The sequence below is a fragment of the Rhipicephalus microplus genome, chromosome 7 (genome assembly GCF_043290135.1).
Source record: "Rhipicephalus microplus isolate Deutch F79 chromosome 7, USDA_Rmic, whole genome shotgun sequence".
Classification (NCBI taxonomy): Eukaryota; Metazoa; Arthropoda; class Arachnida; order Ixodida; family Ixodidae; genus Rhipicephalus; species Rhipicephalus microplus.
Window position 1 is genome coordinate 160,609,839 of NC_134706.1, and position 18,012 is coordinate 160,627,850.

Here is an 18,012-nt window from a genome sequence, read left to right on the forward strand (position 1 = left end):
TCGTTTCGTCGCGTCACGCCCGTGTTGCCACGCCAGGAGCCAGTCCTACCATATACTCGAAGGTGCGCGCCGCGCTAGGTTGGTTTCACGCATGCGCGTTTCAGCGCATCCGGCATCCCTCCGTCATGAAAAGTGGGAGACGCAGTGTTGTCTTGGTAACGCATCGGCGCAAAATGTCGAAATGCAGCATGTCGTATTTCGCACCGGTTGCCATCGGGCCGCGACGATGGACGCTGGTCGCGCCTGCCATCAGACTATAGAGTGCTCCTGTTTTGCTAACGTAGCGTCGCTGTGTCCAGCGTGCGCAAGCGTCGAATCTACATTGGAGTATATTGGGCTCTTCATGATCCGCTCGTGGCTGTTTTGCTAGCTCCACATATAATAAATTTGGTTTTACGCGACGTCAATGGATCACGATCTATATGACTGGTGCAAACACGATCATCCTGACACACGCGTCATGTAAGAACATGACACATTACCACGCTCATAGCCTGCTCGCGGCCGTTTCGCCAGCTCCACATAAACTAAATTTGGTTTCAAGTGATATGAAAAGGGAATGAAGGCAAATGACACATCCAAAGATGATAATCACGACACAGAAGTTCTGTGCGGCATCATTTACCTCCACTACGTAACGTTTTTGCTGATTTTAAAGTGACATGTCAACATGTCTCATTCGTGCTTCGCATATCATCGATTCCCACTATACGTGGGATCTGCCAATATTTTTTATCTTTCTATTTGTAATCAATTAGAGTACTGCGTATGTCTTGCTTTGCTTACTACGTATGGCCAAGTGGTACAAAAATATACGACATGTTATGCCTGCTTGCTCGCAAACATTGCAGTGCGCCGTGAGTGTCAGACGTGTCTACATGATCGATGCTCGGACGCCGCATTTAGAGTGTGCGAGAAGCGTAGCACTGGCAATAGCTTCTTTAATGTCTCTAAACGTGATGAGCCCTATTGATCCAAGGCAGACTACTACTCGAATCTTTGGCGCCAATGCCGAGCCTTATCATTTTAAGGTATATTACTATTCAGGTTTTGACTCTCGTGAGGAGGTTGAAAGGCTCCGGTATTTTGGTGTAGCGGGGAATGGAGTGACAGCAAAAGTTGCTGACGAGAAATTCTGGCAAAGGCGAGAAATTCTGGCCGCCGCCTGGTGGTTGCTGGTTGAGGAAACACGAACGACAATTACAGGAGCTGGTAGTGCTGAAATACCACGTGGGTAGACGCGATGGCCAAGAAATTTCTATCACGTAACATTATAATTGAAGTTCTACCAATTAAAGAGGCTATACTGGCTCCACCTCAAGAGCATTCGATTCAAAGCTTGGAAGCTTCGGAAGTTCCAATATTTTTTGAAAATATTTAGATAGGCAAAGCAGCATGTGAATTCATGTAAGTCCTGGTAAGGTAACGTTGAAAGGACCGGGCAGCATTTCAAACACCAAGTGGCACGCCAAGATATTCCATCGAGCGCAAGGACGTAATAGCGGTGGTCTTTAGTGTCACTTTTGCAATATAATCTTGTGATAGGCATTCGTCCGGTCATTCTTGCTAGATTTGGTGTATCCATGCAATTCCAAAAGAATATCTTAGATATGTGTAGCGCGGTACTTAGCGAAAATAGTAGCATTGTTAAGACCATGGTAGTACCGCATCAGCGCCAATAACCATTTTTGGCCTCCCTTTACAAGGTGAGGTCTAAGGACTGGACGAAGAACAAATGAAACTAAAGTTAAAGTGAAGCATGTGCTCAAATTTTTTCGGGAACAGCGACATGATCATGTGCAGGTGAAGAGTTCGTTACCATGATCACTTGGCGCACGTACACCATCACAATTATTCATCAAGGAGTATGTTGTGACGTCATCAAGAGTTATCGAGTTCTGGTTTCAAGCTGAGATAGTCGATTCCATGAGTGCTCTGAAAAGACGGGAGCCTGAAAGATCACGCCGTTCAGCCAACGCAAGAAGGACACATATTTTACCACCAGGATCCACGAGACCGCTGGGCTTTGTCATACAGTCGATGGCAAGGAAGAGATGGCAGTGCCTGCGACTTGGAAGAGCAATCACTGTCACTATTTGGCCAGGCTATTTATTTCGTATGAGGGGGGCTGGCGACAGTGTTTACGAACGAACTGTAACAATGATGGTACCAGGAGATGCTATCTTGATTGGTAGGACCAGGACAAGGGTGATTGAGGTTCAGAAGGTGACTTCATGATGAAGTACGCTTTAGGTTCCTTCGCAACAGTGTGACATTAACTGCCACTTGATACACTTTTCCAGTGAGCTCCTTGTTCGAAGCTAGAAGACACACATAGCCATAGCACAAGCTGCATTGTTTGGCGAAGAATCCGTACGGTGACATATTTAGGCTGTGGAGGCAAATTGCGTGATTTTGTCAGAAAACTGAGCGAAAAGTTCCAGCATAAACGACAACGATGCGGTTTGAATTATGCGCACCTACGTTAGGAGGCACTGTAAAATGTTTGTGGAAGTGTGTTTTTTTTTGTGTACCCAGACTGTGCACCAAGGTTTGCATGACACTCAATGCGTAACCTTGCGTGTGATTGTCGAGATGACATAATGTAAAGAGTTCCACCAGTCAGTGCATGTTCTGGGCTTGTAGTGCGCTTGATAAGCGTCTGCTCATCAAGCAGACGCAGAAGAGGCGTTCAGCTGGAGTATGGCATAAAACACCCCGAAAGACCGTACCAGAATGAGCCAAAAGTGCTTCAACGACCTGGACGTTCACGGTCAACTTGAAAGGGAGTTTATAACTGTGAAACAACAATTCTCAGTGATGAACCAATTTTCTGAATCTAAGCACCAAAGCTCATGGAGCTTCCGAGTGGAAAGCTTGGTCTGCGGGGTCTTAATAATGATGGCGGTACTGGATAGCAAGTAATTACTTACTAGCTTCGGCAAGAAGTACTCTATCACTGTTTTGGAACTCTACTGGCCTACTTCTCAGCTGCGAACTCTTGGTTTTGGAATTACAATAATGAGCATTTCATGACATCAACATAGCAGCCCTTGTATGAAACGAAAAAGATGCCATTGGAAGTGAGGTATGTAACACATTTAAAATTACTGCAAGATCATTTCATCAGATCGGCAATATTCCCCGAAACAAGCTTTCCAAGCATGCTGTTATTCCTCGACGAATGTGTGCTACTGCACCGCTGCACCAGGTAGTGCCAGAACAGAGAAAGAATAAACATTTATTTTGAAACAGTGTTCCAAGCGATGCCTCGTATCGCCACAAGGTGGGAAGGTTCCTTATTACAGGTACTGTCTGACTTCGACTGTTTTCTTGGCCCTCGTCTCGAGTTATCGCTGGTTTTCTAGGTCCTCGAGGACGAGCTCGGCCTCCCACGCTTTGATTAGGAGATCGTACGTTCAGGAGCTTGCAACGGTAACCGAGTGCCTGAAAAGAAAAACAAATAATAAATACCAGGAAGTGGGAGGGGAAATTTTTAGAAGTGCTACTGCAGAAGAAAAATCAAGCATCAGAATAAAAACGAATTGCGCCATATCCACGGAACGAATTTTGATAAGTGGGTGAAGCTGGGGAGGGGGGGTGGAGCTCATTGTTAAACAATAACTCTTCTGTGAAAAGTTAGCAAATTACATCATTAGAAAGACGTAAGCCTGTGCCTATATTACACAAATCAACATTTACTTTGGTCTTGTTCGTTTGTTCTTTTCATTTCTTCTTTGTCATGCGGCTGGATTGCGAGGTCCCGTTATTACTACGGCATTAGGGCCCGTCAAATGAAGCGAGATAGGTTCTTGTGCTGCCTGCAGTGAGAACTTTTCAAGCACCAAGTCTATGCACGTCCCTTGGACCGTGGTAGGTTGTATATGGATACATCAGAGTGCGTATTTGTAAGGATGTACTGCACGATGCAGTCATTGGCAATGAGGTCCGTCCGTCTGCCTGTCTGCCGTCTGTCCGTCCGTCCGTCCGTCCGTCCATCTGTCTGTCTGTTTGTCTGTCTGTCTGTCTGTCACTCACACTAGCGCCACCTACTGAGTGAGTATTACAACTAGGTGGTTAAGAGCTGGTCACAAATGTACATGTGTGATAGACCTATGGCTTTAGGAACTCCTCCCCTAAAAGTGCAGAAAGATCATTTTCTAGAATCAGCATAACGGACATTCTGGTGAGCTGGAAGTAGGTAACATTTAATAAGGATGAATATTTTGTCACATCTGTACAGCGGAGTAGATTCTGCTGGTGTCCGAGAAACAAAAGCTCAGTCATTTTTAAGAGTAGAAGCTTGGGCTAGAATGTATGTAGACATATTGATGAGTTTAGTCAGCGCACGAATGTAAAAATGAACAGAGTAAACAAAGAGTGCTGTAACAGCAACAGCACTCGTTCTATCCACCCAGTCCTTTTACACGCGGAGCAATTTATAGTCGCACCTACTTGCTAATCCGGCGTCGGTGGTGTCGTCTACACCCCCACTACGAATGATCGCGTCTCGTGCCAACTGTGGCACCCCCCCCCCCTCTCCAATCTCTCTCGCCTCGCAAGGCCGACGCAGGCAGCTTCTGGTAGTGAAAACCATACAGTTTCCTAATACACACTAAAGAGAACTCTGGCGCTAGTGCCTATGGGAGGTGCAACGCGTGCCACTTCCGCGAGCATGGGAATGATGGTTAGTACACGTATTTATCTAGTCTTCGTACTTATGGCCTGCTTTTGGCTCCGCTGGTGTATGCGTCGCTTGGAGCTGCTACCTCACAAAACAAAAATCAGGAAATGTTCAGTGGTTGCGCTTCACTACCTTATTATTTTAGGCTTGCCATTTTGAATCGAGTCAGGCAGTTCAAAGAGGTTCGTTTTTCCCTCAAAACAAAACCGAAACCAACAATAAACGAAGGCGCAAGGGCAATTCGCCACCCGCAAGTACGAAGACTAGGCAAATTCGTGTACTACCCATCATTTCCATGGTCACTGAACGATCGCAGCGCCAGAGGCCCCTTCAGTTAATTTTAGAAAACGATGCGGTAAAACTCACAGAGTTTCTCACAATCATATATAGAAGGAAATCTGGCGCTAGTGAGCTGCTGGATGCAAGGAAATGGCAGGATACGTGAGCTTCAAACTTGACTCGGATTTGTATACTTCGAACACGCGTCTGGTTTCACGTTAAAATGATTGACTTCTTATTGAAAGAGCACGTAGTAAAATATTTATTTTGTTTTGCACAGAAACATGCTGTGTTTAACGCTAGAACCTTCTACTCTGATGTACAATTTTATTAAGTGTAAAAAGTAATCAACGGCCGCTAAACTTGGCAGGCATACGACAGAGCGAGCGTTCGTCCCGCCAGGTTTATGTCGTCTGTTTTTTTCTTTCGCCATTTAGTTGTGTCGTCAAGAGGAGTGGACTTTTATTTTATAATATGATACGTGTGAATGAGATCCGCTTATAAACATTTTGTTTTAGAGAAGCTTTATTTACGCAGTCGTATTCTCTTTTGAGCCGAAGCCTCGCTCAACACCAGCTACCACAAGCCCCGTCATTCCCAGCGCTCCAACATCGCCCCTTGAAAATTTGTATAGACGGTAGCGTCACACTTACCTCTATAGGTATTTGAGAGAAACTCTATGGTAAAACAGACTGCTCGCGCTTCACAACCGTTCACTGGCCACCCCGAGGGAGCAGCGTTGCTCAAACTGCCCGAATCAAAGTCTCTGGCATTGGCCGTTAGAGGAACGAAGAAAATAGATTCGTGCACGCGGCCCCTGTGTATCACGGCGACAATCCGCCCTGTGATGCAGGGCGCGAGACGCTAGCATCGCGTTCTATTTTTACCGACCCGTCTCGGTGTTGCCTTTTTCATCCGCTAGGCTATGTGTTCTGGCGCTGCAGTCAGATCGTAAAAATCGACTGCACGCTGCCTGGATTGTGCGTTTGGAATTCAGTCAAGGGCGTCTTAACGGCTTCCGTTTGACTTGACGCTTTGCTTGAATCAGTCGATGCGATGGAAGCAACCGTACCCTCAACCAGTAATGAAGCGCAACACAACATCAGCGTCCCAACACTCTTTGAAGGCAACGCTTCTCTTTCATTCAATAAATGATAAAGACGAAATAACAATTAAACATTTTCAAACCACACCCAATTACGCAACACTCACGTGATACCCCCCCCCCCACTCTGCGGCGCATTTATTCGAGTTCCAGACGTAGGAATATGCGTGCGGCTTTTTAGGGGTGGAGCTCCTTAAGCCGGGGGTCATGCGTCCGCGTAGTAGTAGGAGTAATGGTAGTAGTAGTCGTCGTCGTCGTAGCAGTAGGTAGCCACCTTTCATTTAGTTTTTGGAATGCCCGCTCGATGGCGGTACTTCTATATGTTGAATATATGATGAAAAGATGCGAGATGGCGGTACTTAGAGTATTCACTAGATTAACGAACGGACGCATGGACAAACAGGCAGACAGACAGACTGACAGACAAGCAGACAAGCAGACGGACGGTTGGATGGACGAGCGGACGGATGCACAGACAAACGCACAGATGGATGGATGGACGAACGCAGGGATGGACGCTCGGATGCTTGGACGGACAGACGGCCACACGGACGGATGCATGGATGGCCGGATGGATGCACGGGGGGCCATCATTCAGTCACGTACTTGTGAACCGGTAAAACGCCATCAGTTTCAGTGAGTGCTTAAAGTTATTTGTGCGAAACTTGGCTTATTCAGCTGGGCAGTGACAACCATCATTTCCGCGAGTTCTGTTTTGGCTCCTGGCTCCTGCGATGTTTGAGGTGAGCGCCTTAGAGCATTCGAGATTAACATATGTTTGCCAAGTTTACAAATAAACTTGTATTTGTACGCCCCCAGCAATGACGCCCATCGCTGAATGTGGGTGGCAACAGAAGTTTGGCTATCCGGTCTCAGTACACCCAACAATGAACGGTGATCTGTTACCAGTGTGAACTACCGTCCCAAAACGTAATCGTCGAAGCGTGGCACGCCAAACATTAGGGTTAAAGCTTCTCAGCGCTTGTCAAAATGCCAAAATGGTTGATTGAGCGAGTTGGTGATTACTGATGATTCGAAATACGAGCGCGATACGTAGACAAAAAAGGTTGGTTTTGGAGCACTTCCGTTTAGCGGAGGTGAGAGTTCGTGAACCGAACCCAATTAACCTGTCATCGCTGCTTATGTGGTCAAAAATGGTAGCACCGATACCGTAACTGGGAGTGTCGCTTTCAACAGCAACTCTCGTTGCGGATCATATTACAGTGGCGGTCAAAATACTGTGGACCCAGGGAACGTGTGTCAAATACTGATGCGCCATCTGACGGCTGCCTGCAAAGCTCGAGAGCACGCACTGTGCCCGCGCGCCCATTTTTACCTACCAGCCCGCTCATTCGCTCTTGAAGAGAGCGTGCACCACAATGCCAGAAACAGCGCAAATTATCACTTTCTGCTGTCGCAGCGGAAACACCGAGCGATGATGTCGTGAAGAAAACACGTGTAATTTGTAGTGGCGGTGCTCAGTGCGCGCTGCAATATGCGCCTTAGTCCTGGACGCTCCGCTGTGTCGGGAACATGCATACGGCGTCAGTTTTTCGGTAATCGATCTTTGTGATAAGTTCGAGCTCTGACAGCCGGAGTGACTCCTTGCACTTCTTCTCCGGTGCACACGCTGTTAAAGGGAGTGAACGAGCAGGCTGGTAGGCACGGAGTATAAAATACTGTAGCGAAATGTCGGGGTTGTTCAAAGTTATGCGCATCGGACGACCAGGGAGACGAATAAGTGTGGGTGAAACTCCGCGGAGGCAATTGATGAGAAGTCAACACGATTTCGGGGAGCACTCATTGGGGGTTTATTTAGCTAACACAACTTCAATTTACAAAATGCACTAGGTCACAAAGACAAAACATAGAAAATGGTGGCATACCCCTCGGCCTGCATCGCTGGTCTCCGGTGGTGAGATCCGCTGTTTACCCGACTCCGCTCACTTCAAAAAGAGCCCCAGTCGCTGCTTCAATGGGGTTTTTTGTAGCGTCCCCGATGGCGCGGACCAACCGGGCAAGCCGAGGATAATACAATCAACATGTGGTTGCCTGCAGCCTGTCTGCGACAACTCTGTTGCAGCTTCTGAAACGGGCGCGTTCTCTGAAACGGCCTTGACGCGCTAATGACTGCTCAAATTTAGGTGCCCTTTGTCCCCGTAGGACCGAAGCGGCGGCTCGTTCGTTTGAAGCGTGGGGGCTCAGTGGTTAGAAGAAGGAGAAAGGCACCCAATTTCTGCGGTATGGTCCAAAGCACGGCGCGGCGCCTGCCTTGGCGCCAAGCGCACAGAGACCAACTAGACGCAGCCCTTTCTCTTCACTCCCTCTTCCTCAAGGCGTGCTCCCCGAGACAAGTTAAACGGCGTCGCTAACAAAGGCGTCCAGCAAGGAACAAGCTCGAGCTGTAGCCGAAAAAGAACAAGGTTTTCCGCGAAACATTGCTCTCGCGACAATACCATCATCAAACACCGGAAGAAAAAAAAAAAAGACTGCTGCCTGGAGCGAGCGAGCGCTACTTCGCTTCTAATAAACCGTATTCGTTCGAAGCAGTCCCTTGTCTTGATCGTCTTAATAATGGCGCCATGAACCAGGATCAACGCCGACTAAATTTCAAGGCCGAAAGGCTGCCGCAGTGACGTCAGAGGTTGGGGGCCCAGTTGCCCAACTGAGCATGCTCAGTAAGACTTTTTTTCCACATCTTTTATTCGGCCCAATCAAGCCGCAGCAGCTGCGAGAGCGGGAGCGTTCGTTCTCCTGAAACGTGAACGACACACAGGCGTTCCGCCGCGTTCACGGCGTAACTGGGCCCCCACCCTCTGACGTCACTGCGGCAGCCTTTCGGCCTTAAAATTTAGTCGGCGTTAACCAGGATACTACCTCCTCGCCGGCAAGAAAGATCAACCTGCCACGGAGCAGCAGAGAAGAAAACGGCGGAGGAGCAGAGGATCGACCTGGATCGAGCGACGAGACCACGGTGGACAGTACGAGCATCAGAACGAACGATTGACAAGTAAGGAGTCATTGTTAACCGCCTCACTATGATCAAAGAAGTGATAACGAAGAAAAGGAAAGCGCTTCGCTTCCAGATCACGCGACTGATTAACGCAGTCGAGCAGCAAATTGATGATGGAGCTAACCGGGAGCAGCTGCTTACAACGCAGGCACAGATTAAAGCAGTAAGCGACAGTCTCGAGAGCGCGAACGCGCAAATTGAAAAGTTTTTAACAGAAGACAGTGCCGAAGCTTAATTCGAAAGCTTGATAGAGTACAACATGAAATTAACGACGATCTTATCTGCAATAGAATTCAGACTTCGACAGCCTGAACAATTGGATTCAAGCGATAAGACAACGCAGGTGACGCCCTCAAGTACAGGACAAGAAGCAACGGAACTAGTTAAGCTACCAAAGCTTAAAATGATAAAATTTGGGGGAAAAACTTTGGAGTGGAACGCTTTTGGTCTCAGTACGAGTCGGCAGTTCACCTGAGACCAAACATGAGCAAGGGACAGAAGTTCAATTACTTGTTAGCATCACTAACCGGAAAAGCTGCGGCTGCTATTGAAAGACTTCAGTACTCGGCAGAGGAAAATTATGATGACGCAATCAAAATACTGCGAAAAACATTCAGCAATCGAGAACATTCCATTGAAATGCACATGAATGAGCTATAGAGTTTGGAGAAAGTGAGGTCTGTTCAAGATACCGATGACTCAAATAGGCTAGTACAGAGAGTGCAAGTTAACATATTGGCACTCAAGTCACTAAAAGTGGAAACCGAGAGCTATGCGCCGATGTTCTTACCGGTATTGAAAAGAGCAATTCCACCAGAATTATCAGTGCAGTTAAAGTCAAAAGAGGCTATGAGAAACAGCTCAGCTTCAGAAAACGGCGAGCAAAACAACGCAACGGGAAAAGCGTGCGAGGAAAAGCTGGACAGGCTCATGTTATTCTTTAGAGAGCAAGCGGCTTTTCGTGAAGAAACACAACGTGAACAAGAGAGGATAACTGCAAAACCAAGAGAGAACCGCGGACAGATACGCACAACTTCAAGCTTCTATAGCTCAGCGGACAGAATATGCTTATTCTGCAAGCATACCCACGCAACCGAAAACTGTCATAGGAGCATTCCAAGGAATGAAAAGAAAGCTATGCTTACCGAAAATAGAGCATGCTTCAGATGCACGCGATAAAACCACACTGCACGTATTTGCAAGGCACATGTAAAATGCAAGCAATGCAAGGGACGACATGCCACGTCAGTGTGTAGAACGGTGATGCAAAAAACAAAGGCAGAGCTGATCTCGACAGCGCAAGCCGAAGCGACGACGTCTACGCTACACGCAACCAAAAACATAAAGCATAAGTTTGTGCTTTTGCAGACGGCTGTAGCATGCGTAGAAGGAGAAACATGTGGCCGACATTGCCGTTTGTTATTAGACAGCGGAAGTCAACGTTGATTTATTGAAGCGGGATTAGCGAAAGAAATAGGTGCGAAAGTGTTGCGACAGGAAAGGCTGACGATTGGTTCATTTGGAGGAGACGAAAAGGTCAAACTAATGAACGTGGTGCAAGTAACGGTAGGATCACGAGAAACAAGCACGACAACAGTGATTGAAGCGTTACAAGTCGACGTCATCTCGCACAGTTGTATACCCACTCCAACAAGGAAACTCAGCGAGAAAATGAAACAGCTAAAGATGCAAGTGGCTGATCACAGGACCAAGACGACTGCAACAGATTCTGTAGAACTACTGATCGGCTCAGACTATTATTGGGAATTCTTTACTGGTAGAACTCAGAGAATTGAGGACATACTGATGGCAGTAGAAACTATACTGGGATGGGTACTACAAGGGCCGTCAGAGCAAAGCAAGACAAAACTAACACATAATCAAGCAGTCATGGCTCTGAAAGTCGAAGCTGCGGAGACAGAACTCCAGCAAGAGCTACAGAAGTGCTGGAGCCTGGAGTCAATGGGGATCACAAGAAATAGTTTGGACAACACCGAAAATGAAGTGGTCGACGAATTCAAGCGCAAGATTGTACAACAAAACGGTCGCTATCAAGTCAGCTTGCCATGGAAACAGGAAGTAAACTTGGAAAGCAACAAGGAAAATGCGATAAAAAGACTACAGCTACTGACTAAAAGGCTGCAGAAAAATGAAGACATGCTGTATCGCTACGACAAAGCTATATCAGAGTATATGGCATTAGGAGTCCCAGAGGAGGTCCAAGAGCCATCAGAACAGCCAAATGCACTTTGCTACTACATGCCACATCATGCGATCATTAGAGAGGACCGAGCCACAACAAAGGTTCGCGTGGTGTTTGACGCCTCATCACATTCTCGAAAAGGCATGTCTTTAAACGAGAACCTAGAGGCAGGACCCAATTTGAAGGAGGACATGCTATCGCTGCTCATTAATTTCCGAAAAGAAAAGGTGGCATTAGTTGGAGATGTTGAAAAGGCATTTCTACAAATCCCTATACATAAAGAGGATAGAGATGCAATGAGATTTCTGTGGTGGAAGCATGACGATGAAGGAAGGTTAATGAAGGAAGTGCAAACATGGCGCATGACAAGAGTAACATTCGCAACAACACCAAGCACGTTTATACTGGCAGCTACAATTAAACACCATTTGAAACAAGTGGAAGACAAGTTTCCTGATACGACAAGGACACTGCAGAAAGCGATCTACGTGGATGATGTCATTTTGGGAGCAGCAACGCTTGATGAAGCAGTCAAGTTGTACAAAGAGGCAAAACAAGTGTTCAGAGAGGCAGCGATGAATTTGAGAAAATGGAAATCCAATGAAGAGCGATTAAACAAAATAATTGATGAAAACGAAAGGGACGATTCTCACATAGATATTCGATCTAGAGGATTTACAGTGCTTCTGGGCTTGACATGGAAACACTCAAAGGACATGATTTGCTTCCCTATGGAAAAGCGGAATTTATTAACAGATACTACGTACTTGACAAAAAGGGCTGTGTTACAAACCACAGCGAAGATATTTGACCCACTCGGTTTATTGTCGCCATTCACAGTACGCGCGAAAATAGGACTGCAGAGACTGTGAAAAACGAACGTCACGTGGGACGACCAGCTTCCGAAAGATGAATGCGACAAATGGAAGAACCTTCTGTCTGAAGCGGAGGACTTTCGAGTTCTAGAAATTCCACAATGCTACGCAAGCAAGAATCAACCAGTACAAGCATACAAGCTGCATGTATTTGCCGACGCGAGCCCATTAGGATACGGAGCGGGAGCATACTTGATAGCAGTATACCACGACGGAAGCAAAGAATCAAGGCTGGTAACAGCAAAAAGCCGCGTAGCTCCAATTAAAGAGCTGACATTGGCGCGACTCGAACTGATGGCAGCGGTGGTAGCATCAAGATTATGCGACTACATCAAAGGTTACTTCAACGAAAGAATTCAGGAAATACACTGCTTGACGGACTCGATGATTGTGCTTCACTGGATCAAGGGAACAAGCAAAAGGGATTCGTTTGTTGCCAACAGAATCGCAGAAATTAGAGAAAAAACACTTCAAGCAAGCTGGTCATTCGTTCAAAGTAACGACAACCCTGCTGACCAACTTACACGAGCAATAAGCGCAAAGGCATTGATAACGTCAAAGTTATGATGGAACGGTCCCGAATGGATAACATCACTGGAAAAGAACTTAGTAAGCATAATTGGCACAAATACAGACGTGGAAGACCAGCATAAAACACCATGTCACCAATGCATGGAAAGAGCCGAAATTGAGCCACTACTGGAAATCGAAAGGTATTCATCATACGGACGGCTTATAAAAGTGACAGCATGGGTGTTCAGATTCATAAACAACACAAGAAAGGAAAATCACAAAGGGCCGTTGACAGGAAAAGAGGTAACAAATGCAGATAAATACTGGATAAGACAGACCCAACTATCACTGAGAAAAACAAAGGGTGAGGCCTATTCAAACACTCAATCATTTGAAATTAATGGACACGAAGTCTACCTTGATGACGATGGAATCATCAGACAGAAGGGGCGATTGCAGTGCAGCCAAGAATTCAACAAGCACGTAATAATAATTCCAAAGGATGAGCATTTCACGGAACTGCTAATACATCACGTGCATAAAATGGTATCACACGGAGGAGTTCAAGTGACTCTAGCGCAACTTCAAACTAAGTTCTGGATATTGCAGGGTAGACAAGCAGTGAAAAGAGTTCTAAATAAATGTGTCGTCTGCAAGAAGCGTAACTCCAGACCGGCGACTCAAGACATACCTTCACTTCCGGCAGACAGAGTCACTGAAGCAGAGCCACTGAAGTTACGGGAGTTGACTTCACAGGACCTCTTTACGCGAAGGACAAGTACCAGATTGTGGAGCAATATGTACTAATATTCACCTGCGCGGTAACAAGAGGAGTACACTTGGAAGTTACCAACGATATGTTATCGTCAAGTTTCCTACAAACATTCCGACGATTTACAGCTCGACGGGGAATGCCAGCAGTAATCTACTCGGGCAACGCCAAAACATTTATAAAAGCTGGAAAGTAAATGAACGGAATTCTCGAAACAATTAAAAACGAGGTCTTAAATAATTACTGCAGTGGCCAACAAATTCAGTGGAAAACGATAGCCGAGTGCGCGCCATGGTGGGGAGGCTTTTACGAGCGCCTCATAAGAAGCTTGAAGACGTCGATGCGAAAAATATCGAAAAGCACAGCTTCGGTAGAGGAGCTAGGCACTATTGTAGCAGAAGTTGAAGGAACACTCAACAATCAACCATTGACTTACGTATATCGAGTACCTGGCGAACCAATGCCACTAACGCCGGCAGACATCATAGGTGGACGGCGACAGCTTCAAGACGGACAAACAAGACAACGGTGACATTGAAGACGCATGGCGACGCCGATGCAAACTCGTGCGTGCTTGGTGGAAACGATGGCATCAAGAATACATCAAGGAAATAGGAGCTACGGTCAAAGCCAAGACGCGGCAAGCAAAACCACTCTCACAGGGTGACATCGCGTTGGTTGAGGACAAGGCTCCAAGAACATTTTGGAAAATGTGCCGTATTGAAAAACTCTACCCTGGGCAAGACGGAATAACAAGAGCTTCTCTCCTTCGCACAGGCAAAAAAGAGCTTCTAAGAAGATCGGTGAACCACATATACCCTATGGAAGGTTGTTTCAAATAGCCCGCGAGAGCTTATCCCATTTCAACTGGGCGGGCAGGAGCCTATAAAATATCATCAACAAACGCCGGAAAAAGAAAAAAAAGACTGCTGCCTGGAGCCTGGAGCGTGCGCGCGCTACTTCGCTTCTTCGAATAAACCGTATTCGTTCGAAGCAGTCCCTGGTCTTGATCGTATTATTACGGAGGAAGGAAAGATTCTTCGTACTGGTGGGTAAAAAAAGGGGACGCCCGTTCGAATTGCGCGCTTTTGAGCTTCACAGGCAGCCGCCAGAAAGCGCCGCGGTGGTGTTTGACACGTCGATAACACGTCGATGACGATGAGGCGTCGATGACGATGAGGCGTCGATAACATGCGCGCCACTTCTCCTAAGGTACACGTAGTGATATGCACGATACCGGAGGTACCGGTGCGTGATAGCAACCTGCAGACAGCGGTTGTCAACGCAAACCAAGAGATATAGCGAATGAGACGAGAGAAAGGCTTTGAGGTGGTGGAAATAAACAGAGAGGTGCATAGGTGGGGTGGTTTTCAACGTGACAGAATTCACTTCGATGGGCGGCTATGTCATGAGGAGGGTTGGCGATTTGCAGGACGCGCAGTAGCGTTTTGGGGGGCAAGCGATCCCTTCGGGGTGCAGGATAGCTAGTAACGAGGAAAACAACCAGGGAGACTCTTCTACAGGTGGTATGGACAGATACAATTCCAAAGTGGCACCAATATCTCAGATAGGTAGAGTCCGGGGCATAAATATACGTAGCCACGAGCGCCGAGCCCATTCAGACATAGGGTATATTAACATGCAGGGTGGTAGGAACAGGCTGAAGTGGGAATAGATAGAAGAACAGCTAAGGGAACAGAGGCCGATGGTATACGGTTTTGTAGAAACACATCTCAGGGACATGGAACAACCTCCCAACAATGCGGGCTACGCGTGGGAATATTGTAATAGAACAGAAGGCAGCGGAAAGGGGGGTGGTATTGGGGCATTTATTCAGAAAAGTACAGACTGGTAAAGGGACAAGCAGGAGTGCAAGGAACATTTATGGCTAAAAGGGGAAGTGGCTGGTCAAAAGACACTCCTTGGTTTCGTGTACTTGTGGACAAGAGCAAAGGCCAGAGAGGAAAACAGGGCAATGGTAGAGTGTGTATCAAAGGACATTCAGGAGTTAGTAAGAGAGTGCGAGATAATTATACTAGGAGAAATGAATGCGCACATAGAAGATATAGATGGGTATACCGACCCGACAGGCAAAATGATCATGGATATGTGTGAAAGGCTTGATTTAAATATTTGCAACAGTACCGAGAAGTGTGAAGGGCAAATAACATGGGAGGTAGGAAGGCTGCAGTCGACGATAGATTATGCACTGATGTCACATAGGATGCATGATAAGCTCAGGGGAATGCACATAGACGAAGGTGGCTCCAGAAGTCTGGGTAGTGATCACAAACGTATCAAGCTAAGTTTTGGAAGAGCAATGAAAGTGGGAAGGAGACAAGATGAGCAACTACAGGAAAATTTTTATCCAGAAAGGCAAATTGAAATAGCCACTAAACAAATTGATAAAGTAATCACGGAGGATAATAAGACAGTGTGGACATACACGAATCTAATTAGACTCTTTGAGCTAGAGCTTGCTAAGACGCGTGACAAGTCACCCCGGAAAAGAAGACACAAACCCAAAAGTTGGTGGGATGAGGAAAAGAAGAGAGCTATAGCAAAACGTGAGGAAGCCTCTAGGGAACACAGACATGCTAAGCAGTGGGGTGTACCGACAGATGATGTTGAAATAAAATGGGAAACCTTTCTAAGCTGTAGAAGGGATGCATTCCTTCTGATCGATGAAAAGATTAGAAGAAAGGGAGCTCAGTGGCTGGCAGAAGTAAATAAAGAAGATAGAAAGGCAGCTGCGAAATTTCGGAACCATCTAAACTCCCTGAGAAATGAGACGAGCCTAGAGCAGAGTTTTATAACTACCGCCCAAGGTGCTAGGCTAAAAGGGGACGAAGCTATTGAATATATAAGAACAAGGATGACAGAAAATTTCAACAAAGAAGTACTTTATGCACCACAATAGACAAGGACGAATCAAGTGGTGCAATGGCTCCATTTTCACAACGAGAGTGGGAAAGGGCTGAGAAAAGGGTTCCTAGTAGTACATCAGCAGGCCCAGATGGCATTCCAATTATGCTGATAAAGACATTAGGTCTGAAGTCTAAGCAGGCTTTGAGAGAGGCAGTGAGCAAAATAATAATCGATGGTGGAGCTCCCGTTGGATGGAAACTTAGCAGGATGAGAATGATCTATAAAGGAAAGGGGGACAAAGCTGACATAAACAACTACCGTCCTATAACAGTGACATCAGTGGTCTACAGGCTGGTGATGCAGATTATAAAGGAAAGACTGCAGGCATGGATAGAGGATGAGGGGGTGCTGGGGGAACTGCAGAATGGGTTTCGTAAACACAGGAGGTTGGAAGACAATCTGTTCTCACTGACGCAGTGCATCGAAATAGCAGAAAAGGAACACAGGTCCCTGTGGCTAGCATTTTTGGATATCAAGGGAGCGTACGATAGCGTGGTTCAAGAGGAATTGTGGGGAATAGTGGACACACTAGGCGTGGAACATGTAGTCACTAATTTTTTAAAGGATATCTATAAAGGTAACAAGGTAGTTATAAAGTAGGAAAAACAGGTATCCAAGCCTGCAGAGGTAAAACAGGGGCTTAGGCAGGGGTGTCCCCTGTCACCCTTATTATTCATGATGTACCTACAAGGATTAGAGGCCAAATTAGAGTGAAGTGGACTGGGCTTCAACCTCTTTTTAATCAAACAAGGAAATCTCATTGATCAGGCACTACCAGCATTAATGTACGCCGATGATATAGTGCTAATGGCCAACAACAAGGAATATTTGCAGAGATTGATGGACATCTGCGGTAATGAGGGAGATAGGTTAGATTTTAGATTCAGTAAGGAAAAAACAGCAGTCGTGATTTTCAATGATAACGAAGGTAGTCAGCTTAGAATACAGGAGGTCACGCTAGAGATAACAGGTAAATACAAATATCTGGGCATATGGATAAGCAATGGGACCGAGTACCTGAGGGAACACGAAATATACGTGACGTCTAAAGGTACCAGGAATGCAGCAGTGATGAAAAATAGGGCACTGTGGAATTACAATAGGTATGGTGTTGTGAGAGGAATATGGAAAGGGGTCATGGTTCCTGGGCTGACGTTCGGCAATGTGGTCTTGTGCATGAGATCAGAAGTTCAAGCAAGATTAGAAATTAAGCAACGTGGAATAGGTAGGCTTGCTTTAAGAGCTCACGGGAATACACCAAATCAGGGAGTACAAGGTGATATGGGATGGACATCGTTTGAGGGCAGGGAAGCTAGCAGCAAGATAAAATTTGAGAAGCGATTGAGAGAAATGGGGGAGGAGTGTTGGGCTAGGAAGGTTTTCAGCTACTTGTACATGAAGAATGTCGATACAAAACGGAGGAAGCGAACCAGGAAATTGACTGGTAAATACTTATAGCGCTTTCCATTGGGCGAACAGGAGCACTTCTAACTGCACTCAAAGTGCTCTCGCGAGTTCAGGCGCCTTCCAGTGGTCGGGCAGGAGCAGGGACGTTGTGTTTCATTGGTCGAGGAGGAGCACTTTTTTGGTGCCGAGAGCAGCCGAGAGCAGTTCTCGGTGCTCTGTCGGCAGCGGCGGAG

General features: G+C 46.4%; 1 long non-coding RNA gene across 1 annotated transcript; it reads right to left on the bottom strand.

Annotated features, from left to right (window-relative positions):
• Positions 1 to 3,225: 3,225 nt before the first annotated feature.
• LOC142767115 (uncharacterized) lies at positions 3,226 to 10,332 on the bottom strand. Its single transcript, XR_012884761.1, has 2 exons — positions 10,227 to 10,332; positions 3,226 to 3,447 (listed from the first exon to the last, which is right to left on the bottom strand). It is a non-coding gene; the product is annotated as an uncharacterized LOC142767115 (long non-coding RNA).
• Between the last annotated feature and the right edge of the window lie 7,680 nt (positions 10,333 to 18,012).